The sequence below is a fragment of the Microtus oregoni genome, unplaced genomic scaffold, assembly GCF_018167655.1.
Source record: "Microtus oregoni isolate MIOR12 unplaced genomic scaffold, Mior012 000029F_ref0000214, whole genome shotgun sequence".
Lineage (NCBI taxonomy): Eukaryota > Metazoa > Chordata > Mammalia > Rodentia > Cricetidae > Microtus > Microtus oregoni.
In genome coordinates this window covers 11,319,836-11,330,000 of record NW_024543088.1, presented here as the reverse complement: position 1 = coordinate 11,330,000, position 10,165 = coordinate 11,319,836, and positions in this window count along the sequence as shown.

Sequence of the window (10,165 nt, the reverse complement as noted above, 5' to 3'; positions counted from 1 at the left end):
TGGGCGGAATTTCCCAGCAATGATAGTTGGCAGCTAAGCTCTCTGCTCTGGCCTGGGAACTTTACATATACTGGCTCCTTTAATCCTGTCAACAGGCAGAGAGGAGGCTATTATTGTCAGTCAGAACGGGAAACTCGGCGAGGTTAAATGATTTGCTCCAATTCTATAGCTACCTGGTGTCAGAACTAAGGGATGCGATCAGAATTGGGGAAATGGATCTGCCTCTGACAAAGGGAAGCCACGCCGCTCTCCTGTAAGCCCCGAGCTCTTTCAGCAGCATTGCTCCAATACTGAGCTCAAGAGCCAAGGCTGTAGCGTGAGTCCCTAGAGAAGCTAGCAGCGCAGATGCCTCAGTATCACGCATGCTCACTCACGTCCCAGCGCTTCAGATGCCCACTGGGAAACACATCCTGTCTTATTTTAAATTGACTATTTATTAAGACCCAAGGGTCAGGAATGTGCCTGTAACCCCAGTACTTGTGAGGCAGAGGCAGGAGGATCACAAGTTTAAGGTCAGCTGAGACTACATCAGGAGTTCTAGCTCAGCCAGATCTACATGATGAGAGCCTGTCTCCAAAACCAACAGAACTGAGAGCCCAGAGGCGGACAAAAATAAAGCAGTGTGGGGTGGGGCAAAGGGACGGTGCTGCCTCTGAGGAGAGAAAATCTCATCTTCCCATGATCCTGCACAGCTGGCATCTTCCTCTGCTCTCTATACTTGACCAGCTCGGGCTCCGTGTAGCTGGCCCCTTTATCCTACGTGCATCGGGGTATCCTGATCGCCAGTAAGCTCCTCAGCCATGTCTCTGTCTAGCGGTTCCCATCAGAGGTGAAACCCATCCAGAGTCCTCTCTGCTCAGGCCCCTCCTCTCTGCACACCTCCTGACAGTCAGGGCAATTGTGTATTTACATGTTAGGGCATCTGTGACCCTCAGGACCATCAAGAGGTTCAGCTCTGCCTTCCCAGCAGGTATCCAGGATGTACACAGATGCCACAGATGCCAGCTAGGTAGCCGAGCAACTTAGAAGTAGCCAGGGAATGAAACTATTGTGTGCCTACTGTGTATTCTGTGACAGGAAGCATCCTTAATCCCATTCTTTCCGGTCAAAACTCCTCTCTGATGTGATTTCCTCTGGCGATAGTAGAAAATGCTGCCTCACAGGCTTTTCTAGGGAGACAACCAGCCACTCAATGACAGTCCAGTGTTCAGAAGCTCTTCAGAAAACTGCCATCAGGGGACACCAGAACTGAGAAGTAATCGGTGACCTCAGAGGACTGTTCTCAAATCTCCAGGAAGACTGTTCTTCTAACAGACAACAGGACTGTGCGTCTCACTTTTGAAGAGCCTCTTTTTTTGTTTGTTTGTTTATTTTTTATTTTTTTTAGTTGTTGAAAAAAAAATTCCGACTCCTCCCCGTTTCCCATTTTCCTCCCCCTCCTCCCACACATCGCCCCCTCCCCCCACTCCACTCCCCCTCTTCCCCTTCCCCCCACTCCATTCCCCCTCCCTCTTGAGAATGAAGAGCAGTCCAGATTCCCTGCACTGCAGGAAGTCCAAGGTCCTCCCACTTCTATCCAGATCCAGGAAGGTGAGCATCCACACAGGCTAGGCTCCCACAAAGCCAGTTCATGTATTAGGATTGAAACCTAGTGCCATTGTCCTTGGCTTCTCATCAGCTTTCATTGTCTGCCATGTTCAGAAAGTCCGGTTTCATCCCATGCTTATTCAGTCCCAGTCCCGCTGGCCTTGGTGAGCTCCCAATAGATCAGTTCCACTGTCACAGTGGGTGGGTGCACCCCTCGTGGTCCTGACTTCCTTGCTCATGTTCTCCCTCCTTTTGCTCCTCATTTGGATCTTAAGAGCTCAGTCCAGTGCTCCAATTTGGGTCTCTGTCTTTATCTCGATCCATCGCCAGATGAAGGTTCTAAGGTGAAATGCAAGATATTCATCAGTATGGCTATAGGATAGGGTCATTTCAGGTTCCCTCTCCTCAGTTGCCCAAGGTACTACCTGGGGACATCTCCCTGGACACCTGCGAGCCCCTCTAGAGTCAAGTCTCTTGCCAACCCTAAGATGGCTCCCTTAATTAGGATATATATTTCTCTGCTCCCGTATCCACCCTTCCTTTATCTCAACCATCCCATTCCCCCAAACTCCCCCATCTTCCCCTTCTCACGTTTCTCACGCCATTTCCCGTTAGCCCCATGCCACCTCACCCCCAAGTTCCCAGTTTTTGCCCGGCAATCTTGTCTACTTCCCATATCCAGGCGGATGACTATATGTTTTTCTTTGGGTTCACCTTCTTATTTAGCTTCTCTAGGATCACAAATTATATGCTCAATGTCCTTTATTTATGGCTAGAAACCAATTATGAGTGAGTACATCCCATGTTCATCTTTTTGGGTCTGGGATGCCTCACTCAGGATAGTGTTTTCTATTTCCATTCATTTGCATGCAAAATTCAAGAAGTCATTGTTTTTTACTGCTGAGTAGTACTCTAATATGTACATATTCCATACTTTCTTCATCCATTTTGAAGAACCTCTTTAACCCAGAAGTGTTAACTGGGCAGCTACAAAGAGCAAGCAATAGCGGGAGACTGTTTCTTCTTGGTTTCTTTATTGTAGAAACAGAATAATGGCCTCCACCCACTGTTGAGATCAGGCATGTTCAAGGTGGTACAGACACACACCGCCCGCTAAAGATGCCAATCTACCAATCTCAGGAACCAGTGAGCATGCCACCTGACATGGTGAAAGGACTTGGCGTGTAGGACTCAGTTAAAGACCTTCAGGTGGGGAGAGTCTCCCGGGTTATCTGGTAGACCTACAGTAGGCATACTGGGTCTGTATGAGGGAAGCCAGGGTCAGCATCAACCCTAAGATATGCCATGAAGGAGAAGATGCATCCAGGAACCAGAGATAGCAGGCAGCAGGAAGCTCAAAATACTAGAGACAAGCCTCTCCTCTAGCACCCTGGAGGGCATGCACCCCTACTGACCCCTGTTGTAGATTTCTCAAAACAGTGAAACATAGTTTGTCCGTTTTTTTTTTTTTAATTTTGTTTGGTTTGGTCTGGTTTGGTCTTCTGTTTTGAGTTTGTCTGTTTTAAGCCTTACATGTGTGATAGTTTATCCCAGTCATGATGGTGACCTACTACACTCTCCTTAAAGATGGAGATGATGGTAGAATGTTCCATCATGCCGTGGTTAGCAGGCTGGTCCCTGGGAACAGAAAAGACAGCAGCCTTCATTCCTGGGTGCTGTTAGAAGAAGGAGCCCACAGAACAGACTTTCCCATCAGTAAGTACTGTTTTTCTTATAGAATTGTTATTCTGTTGTAGAAATACCTTGCCTTAGAGAGTATAAACAGGCCCACTCCATGTACGTAGTCCAGTCAACTCAACATGTGTTAAAACACACTGTTTCCTGGCGGAGTCCCTGGGGGCCAGGAGGAAGTGGCCATCCCGACATTAGGAACTCCGAATAGAAAGGAGCCAGGGTTAACAGTTCACTAAGATTCAAAGGGAATGCGGAGGAAGCCTATGGCAGTAAGGCGAGAAGTCCCTGTAGAGACGTCAGCCTGGCACTGAGACAGTAGAGGTGGCAGGCTCACGAGACAGATCCGTGCCACCACTGAAAGTCGTCTGGGCAGGAGGATGGATGTTAGCCCAGAGCTCCCAGCCTCTACTCCCGCCCAGCCCTTCAATTGCTCACCCTTTCTGTCACTCTACACCTGGCATATTGCTGGAAGGCACGAGGACCATGCCGTCTACATGAGGACAGGAGATCCGTGCAAGTTAACGCAATCCCAACAGTCACTATTCCTGCAAGTTTAATAATAAATGAGAGGAAAATCCTACCAACAAGATACATAAGAACTGACCCTGGAGAAGGGGTGTGAGGAGGAGGAGGGGCCTGGGAGGAACCTTTGCGGATGAACAGGATGTGTTTGGGATAGAAGCTGGGTACCAGAAGGAAGAGAGTCCAGGAGCTCCTCTAGATGCCAGGGCTGGCGGCATGGGGCCTGACAGATACCTCAGGTCAAGCTTTCGTCCTGAGAGGGTTATCATCTACATGTGTCCCATAAAGTTCACTGATCCCCAAAACAACAATGCCGGAGATAGAGCCTGGCAGAGGTGACTGTCACGAGGACAGAGCCCTCGTCCACAGAGGAGACAGGAGGAGCGAGTCAGATCCCACAGGAGGAGCTGGCTGGATAAAGCAAGTTTGGACTTTCTTTCTCTCGCTGGCCTTCTGCCTTCTGTCCCAGGATGACACAGGAAGAAGACCCACATTCAGGATGGGTCAGACCTCCCTGGGCACACCCTCATTCATAGACACAACCAGTGATGTGTTTCCATAGTAATTCATTGACAATGAAGAGTAACCAACCTGGGGTAAACCCACTGTGCTGGCTAGTCTAATGTCAACTTGTTACAAACTGGGGTCGTCTGAAAGGAGGGAACCTCAACGGAGAAGATGTCACTGTAAAGCATTTTCTTAATGGGGGGAGGGCCCAGCCTTTTGTGTGTGGGTGGGGACACCCCTGGACTTGTGGTCCTGGCTTCTATAAGAAAACAGGCTGAACAAGCCATGGGAAGCAAGCCAGTAAGCAGCCCCCTCCATGGCCTCTGCATCTGCTCTTGCCTATGGGTTCCTGCCCTGACTGAGTCCCTGGCCTGACTTCCTTCAACGATGAACAACGAAATGGAAGTATGAACCAGATAAACCCTTTCCTCCTCAACTTGCCTTTTGGTCATGGTGTTTCATGGCAGCAATAAAAGCCCTCAGACATGCATTTTCCCATAGTTGTGACTGCCTCTTAAGCACCTTAAGGCCTGCATGGAGGGGCCTTTATTCCAAGACTGGCAACATTAGGAGGTGGGAGAAACTGAGGAGGGGTCTAGAGGCAGGTTCCCAGGTCACTGGGGGCTGCTTTTGAAGGCGTCAGTGGGGCCTTTTCTCCCTCTCTTCTGCTCTTGGCTGTAATATGAGCAGTTCTGGTCTGCCACACGGCCCCTCTCCCCACTGTAATGTGTCACACAGACCAGAGGCAACAGGAACAACTGACCACGGCTGAAAAACCTCCAAGAATGTGGATCAGGGGGAACACTGCTGTCTATAAGCCGGTTGCCTCCAGTGTACTTCTGTGACCGGAAGCTAGCCCAGCCATCCAAGCGCCTAGCTCCTTCCCAGCCCTGGAAATGGACCCAAGACAGCCCACCCAGATCTCCAAGAGGGACCCTGGTTGGCAATGGCAGATTAGGCGTCCCCATCTAGGAAACTGAGCCAAGGAAGTAGGGAAATGAAGGATGACAGCATCCAAGAGATGACCCACCTGGAGTCAAAGGACCAAAAACATTTGCCCAAAAGAAGGGGCGTGACTGGAACACCTAAGGAGCCAACTGCATGCATGGCAGCCTTGGTGAAGTAAGCCCTAAAGGTTCCTTCTCTTCCTGAGCGCCAGTATCAGTGCTTGTCTTGATGCTATGACAAAAGCATCAGAAAGACAGGAGGATTAGCTTCGGCTCAAGGTTTGAGGGTGCGTCCTTTCACAGTCATGGAGGCCGCTGTCGTTAGACACTGTCATGCCGCGTCTGCAGGACTCCGTACTCGAGCTCTCTCTGCAGGGCATGTGTACTTTGTCACCCGCTGTGGTTGGGCCCCACCCACTACGCAAGGCTGCAAAGATCCCTCTCACACCGTATCTTACACGTATTAGTATACCAAAGCCCATGCTGGCCTCCAGACTCCTTCAGTATCACAGAACCTGTTACACATTCCAAAGTTCATCCCAGCATCCTAGCCTTCTCATCTGTGCCATAAGCTCCCTCAGCTCATGGGTTTCCCTCCCTACAACTGCGTATTCTCCTCTGCCCCTGCTAGTGCTACTGTTCTACTGTGTGCGTGCTTTTGTCTCCTTTCTTCTCCTTCTTCCATTGATCACTCTCAGTCTCTTGCCCACTCATTCTCGCTCTTTGCCTCTCCCCGCTCCCTTGTTCTACTCCATGTCTGTCTGTCTGTCTCTCTCTCTCTCTCTCTCTCTCTCTCTCTCTCTCTCTCTCTCTGTTCTGTTCCCTCTTCTTTAACAGCCAGGTCCAGTCTACTGGCTATGTTTAGTCTACTGCTTTCTCTCTCTCTCTCTCTCTCTCTCTCTCTCTCTCTCTCTCTGTCCTGTTCCCTCTTCTTTCATGGCCAGGTCCAGGCTATGTTTAGTCTACTGCTTTCTCTCTCTCTCTGCTCTGGACTCTTCCAGATGCCTCTGGCTGTTCTCTCTCACGTCTACAGTAAACACCTTCCGCTTAACCCTACCATGAAACGGTCATGGCATCAGTTTGTACAGCCACCATCTTGAGAGGCATGGCTTTCATGATGATTCTAAATTCAGTCAGGTTGACAATGAAGACTAAGCCGTGGTCATGTCCCTGCCTGGTTTCCAGGTCCCCTGCCTTGATCTGCTTCCGATTCCTGACAACCAATCGCTTCCCCTCCCCCTCCCTGAGTAATTTCTCACCCCCCTCCTCTCTCTGCTGGGTCCTCGGAAGTCACAGATGTCTGCAGCTAAGAATTAAGCCATTCATCAAGCGAGCATTGTGTCAGGCAGACACAACAATGAGAGCTGATGAGAACGAGACAAGCATCTAGAGACCTAACGTTCTTGTCAGTCAAAGGATTAAGGAAGCCCGGTACTCGAAAAATGTAAGGTACAGGCAAAATCAGATTAGGTTAGATTCAAGAGTTCGTCAGATGTTCATGGGTACATCCCCTACTGGGTCAAGGGTAGGTCGTCAGTCACTGGCACGCCCTCTCCTGTGGCTTGACCTTGGCCATGGGTGATCCCATTTGTTGAGACCCGGCGGCTTTTGTTCTGGGTAGAGCACTGACCTCAGGGAGGGGCCAGCACGAGCTTCTGTGTGCTGCGCTTTCCACTGTGGGAACCAGCAGAGCCTGCCCTACTGGAGCAACTACTTAAATCCTTTGGCACCACCAGCTTCCTAACTGACCCCAGATTCCTAAGTGCCAGGAACCAGCTTGCTCAGCACCGGCCCCCACAGTTAGCTGTGGTCCTCTCTGCATAGCCCCTGGGTTCTGCTTATGTAGCTCAGTCACCACGGCGCCTGCCGAGTTCCACCTTCAACGCAGCAGCATTGACCACGTTTTTTTCTCTAGGAAGCTGTTTCTCACAAAACCCTTCATTTTCTGGTTAGCTGGCCGCTAGAAAACCAGCCACACCTTTATTGTCAGAAACCTCCATATTCCTCACAAAACTGGTTACAACCAGGAGGGCCGCTGATGCTTTTGTTCAAGAGTCTGACCTTTGGACCAGATTACCCCCTCTATTTTACAAGTCTCCCTGCGTTGAGCAGGGCCGTGGATAGGCATAGCTGGTCCCTCATTCCTCAGAGGTCCCTAGTATAGCATCGTCTTGATGTACAGAGAGTGGGTACATACATTGAAAAAAGACCTTGTATCCAATAAGTAGCCCTCATCTCTCCAGCCCAGATCGGCTCCGAGGGAGCTGGGTGTGGGAAAGCCATGTTTGGTGTGGGACTGCAAACAGGAATGTGGTCCAAGGAACCTTCTCCACAGCGTGGAGAAGACGTTTAAAGCCCAGCACTAAAACAGCAGGGGGCGTGGAGGCCAGCAGTTTATTGGGTGTTTCCAGTAAAGACTCTGAGTCCCAGGACTCCCTGGGGGCCTCCATCACAAACACTGCAAGCGCACGTTCATCTGGCTGCGTTTGCACTTTTCAGCGTTTAGACAGATCCTGACTGGGGGTGGGGAAGGGAGTACATGCCCTCCCGCATCCTGCCTGCCTGCCTCTGAAATCAAAACTACAGGCTCAGCCAGATGCAGACGGAAGGAGGAGCGCCAAGAGCTTCAGAACTGCGCGCCGCGGCCCTGAACAGAACGCTACCTCAGCTGCAGCAGAAGTATGCTTTGCTCTTAAACCACGGGCCAGGAATGTGCCCTCTGATGTTGATTGCAGGTCAAATCAACAGTCAAGTGATAGAAACCAGACCCATGCCGGGACCAGGCTACAGGCAGCTGCAGCCTTAATGAGATCCAGAGTCCTTGCAGGACTCTCTGGCAGGTCCCGAGGGGGCGGGGCAGTCACTGTTCTAAAGGGCTCCTTGCAGGAGTCTGGAGGTTTAGCATACCCCCACACCCCCACACCCCCACACCCTGACCCTAGGGCCCAGCAGGTATGCACCAGAGTCGGCCTGATCTTCACCCTTGAGCCTTGCTTGGGTGAAAGAGAGGGATAGGGAGTCTAAACAGATGCCCTTTTCCCTAGGGCCTCTTTCCCAGCCCAAACCACAACCTCCCTCCCTCCCCGCAGCTCCCAGTGCCCTCCTTTCTCATCCCACTGTCCACGTCTGTAGAATGCAGATCGGCTTTACTCTGCGCTTGGTAAATGCTGAAGCCCATAATAGCATAAAACCGCTGGGTAGTGAGCCGATCCCTGCCCGCTCTGGCAGGCTCGCCTGCTCTTTCCTCTCCCTCCAATAACGGAAGTTCAGTCTTTTGCAGACTGCCATGGTTTGGGCTTCTGTTTAAGAATACACAATATTTACTAAGCACTCGCCATATAGAGCGATCCCTTGGCGAGATGGAATTCTAAGGAGGCACAGTGCTAAGAGCATTTCTACCACAAGGAGAGCAGATTTTAGGAACCAGTGAACTATTGTCACTAGCCAGCAGTCCTCGGAGTGGAGGGCAGTAGTGAAGGGGGATGCATGAGACCCACAGTAGTGGCATGTGGTTCCCCGTGGGGTGAGTGGCAGGAAAAAAATAGAGCCCGAATGTTTGTTCTGGTTCCCACAGGCCAACAGAGCAGGCCTCCTGGATAGCTGCCTCTTCACGTTTCTCCTTAGAGAGCAAAGTGAGGCCGACACTCAGTTCCCTGTGTTTGATGTGGAGGATGAACCGTGTTGTACTCGGGGAACCTCCGAGACTGTTTGGTCAAAAGCATCACCTCAGCTCCCTAACGCCCCTTTATAAAAAAAAAAGCCCAGATTGTTTGGCTGGGGGACTTCACCCCCAGCTCCTGGCATAAGTCCCCTCCCCTGGGAGTTACCTTAGTCCAAACTCCACCTCCGAGAAAGTCAAATAGTGACCCCTCCCCCAAGGAAGGTCGGGACCACTCCCACAGGCTATTTTAAGTGCCCCCCAGGGAATGAACTCATGGTCTCCAGGTTTCGCATGGTCTCCCCTTTCCTCTCTTCCCCTCTCTGTGCTTTTCCAGGACCACCCAGGAGCATTTTTATTAAACATGGGCATCTTTTATTTGGTCTGATTTGGTCTGATTGGAATTATTTGGTGGAGAGGCTCGTCTAAGACAAAATACCTAACACTAACGACCACCTTCAGAGGCTCAGCTCTCTCCATTTGCAAAAGATCTCTGATCTGAGCCTATTAGCTGTTGGTCCTGCCCCTCCGTACCTGTTCTGTGTAATGTTACATTAACTGCATGTGGCCCTTTGGAGGGGCTGGGGTATATAGACTGGAGCAGGCTAGGAGGAGGGTGGTCTCCGCCTTTATAACTATGGGAAAGTTATATGAAGTTATCATCTTTATAACTATGGGAAAGTTATATAAAGTTATCATCATCCCTACTGAGTAAAGACTTTACGGGGCAGCCTTCGGGAAGGGAGCACCCACACCCTCATCTATGCTCTGTAGGTACGGCCACGGCTACGGCCAATAGAATCATTGCTTTCTCAGAGGGAACTCTGGTGGAATCTGCCTTGGTTTGTCATTGAGGTCTCCCCAGGGAAGGAATTTTACCAACACTAAGCCTAGCTGTTCACTGAAAGCACAGATACAATTTGAAGCCAGTCTATACACACACACACTCATACACACACACACTCATATACACACACACTCACATACACACACACTCATACACACACACTCACATACACACACACACTCATACACACACACACTCACATACAGACACACACACTCATACACACACACACTCATACACACACACACTCATACACACACACTCACATACACACACACACACACACACACACACACACACACACCGCCCCATGCATGCCCCATAGGAAGAAACACTAGTACTGAGGGACTGAAGTGTGCTGAGCAGTTAGGGATCTTCCTGTCACTTTTCTTTCTCAGTGTG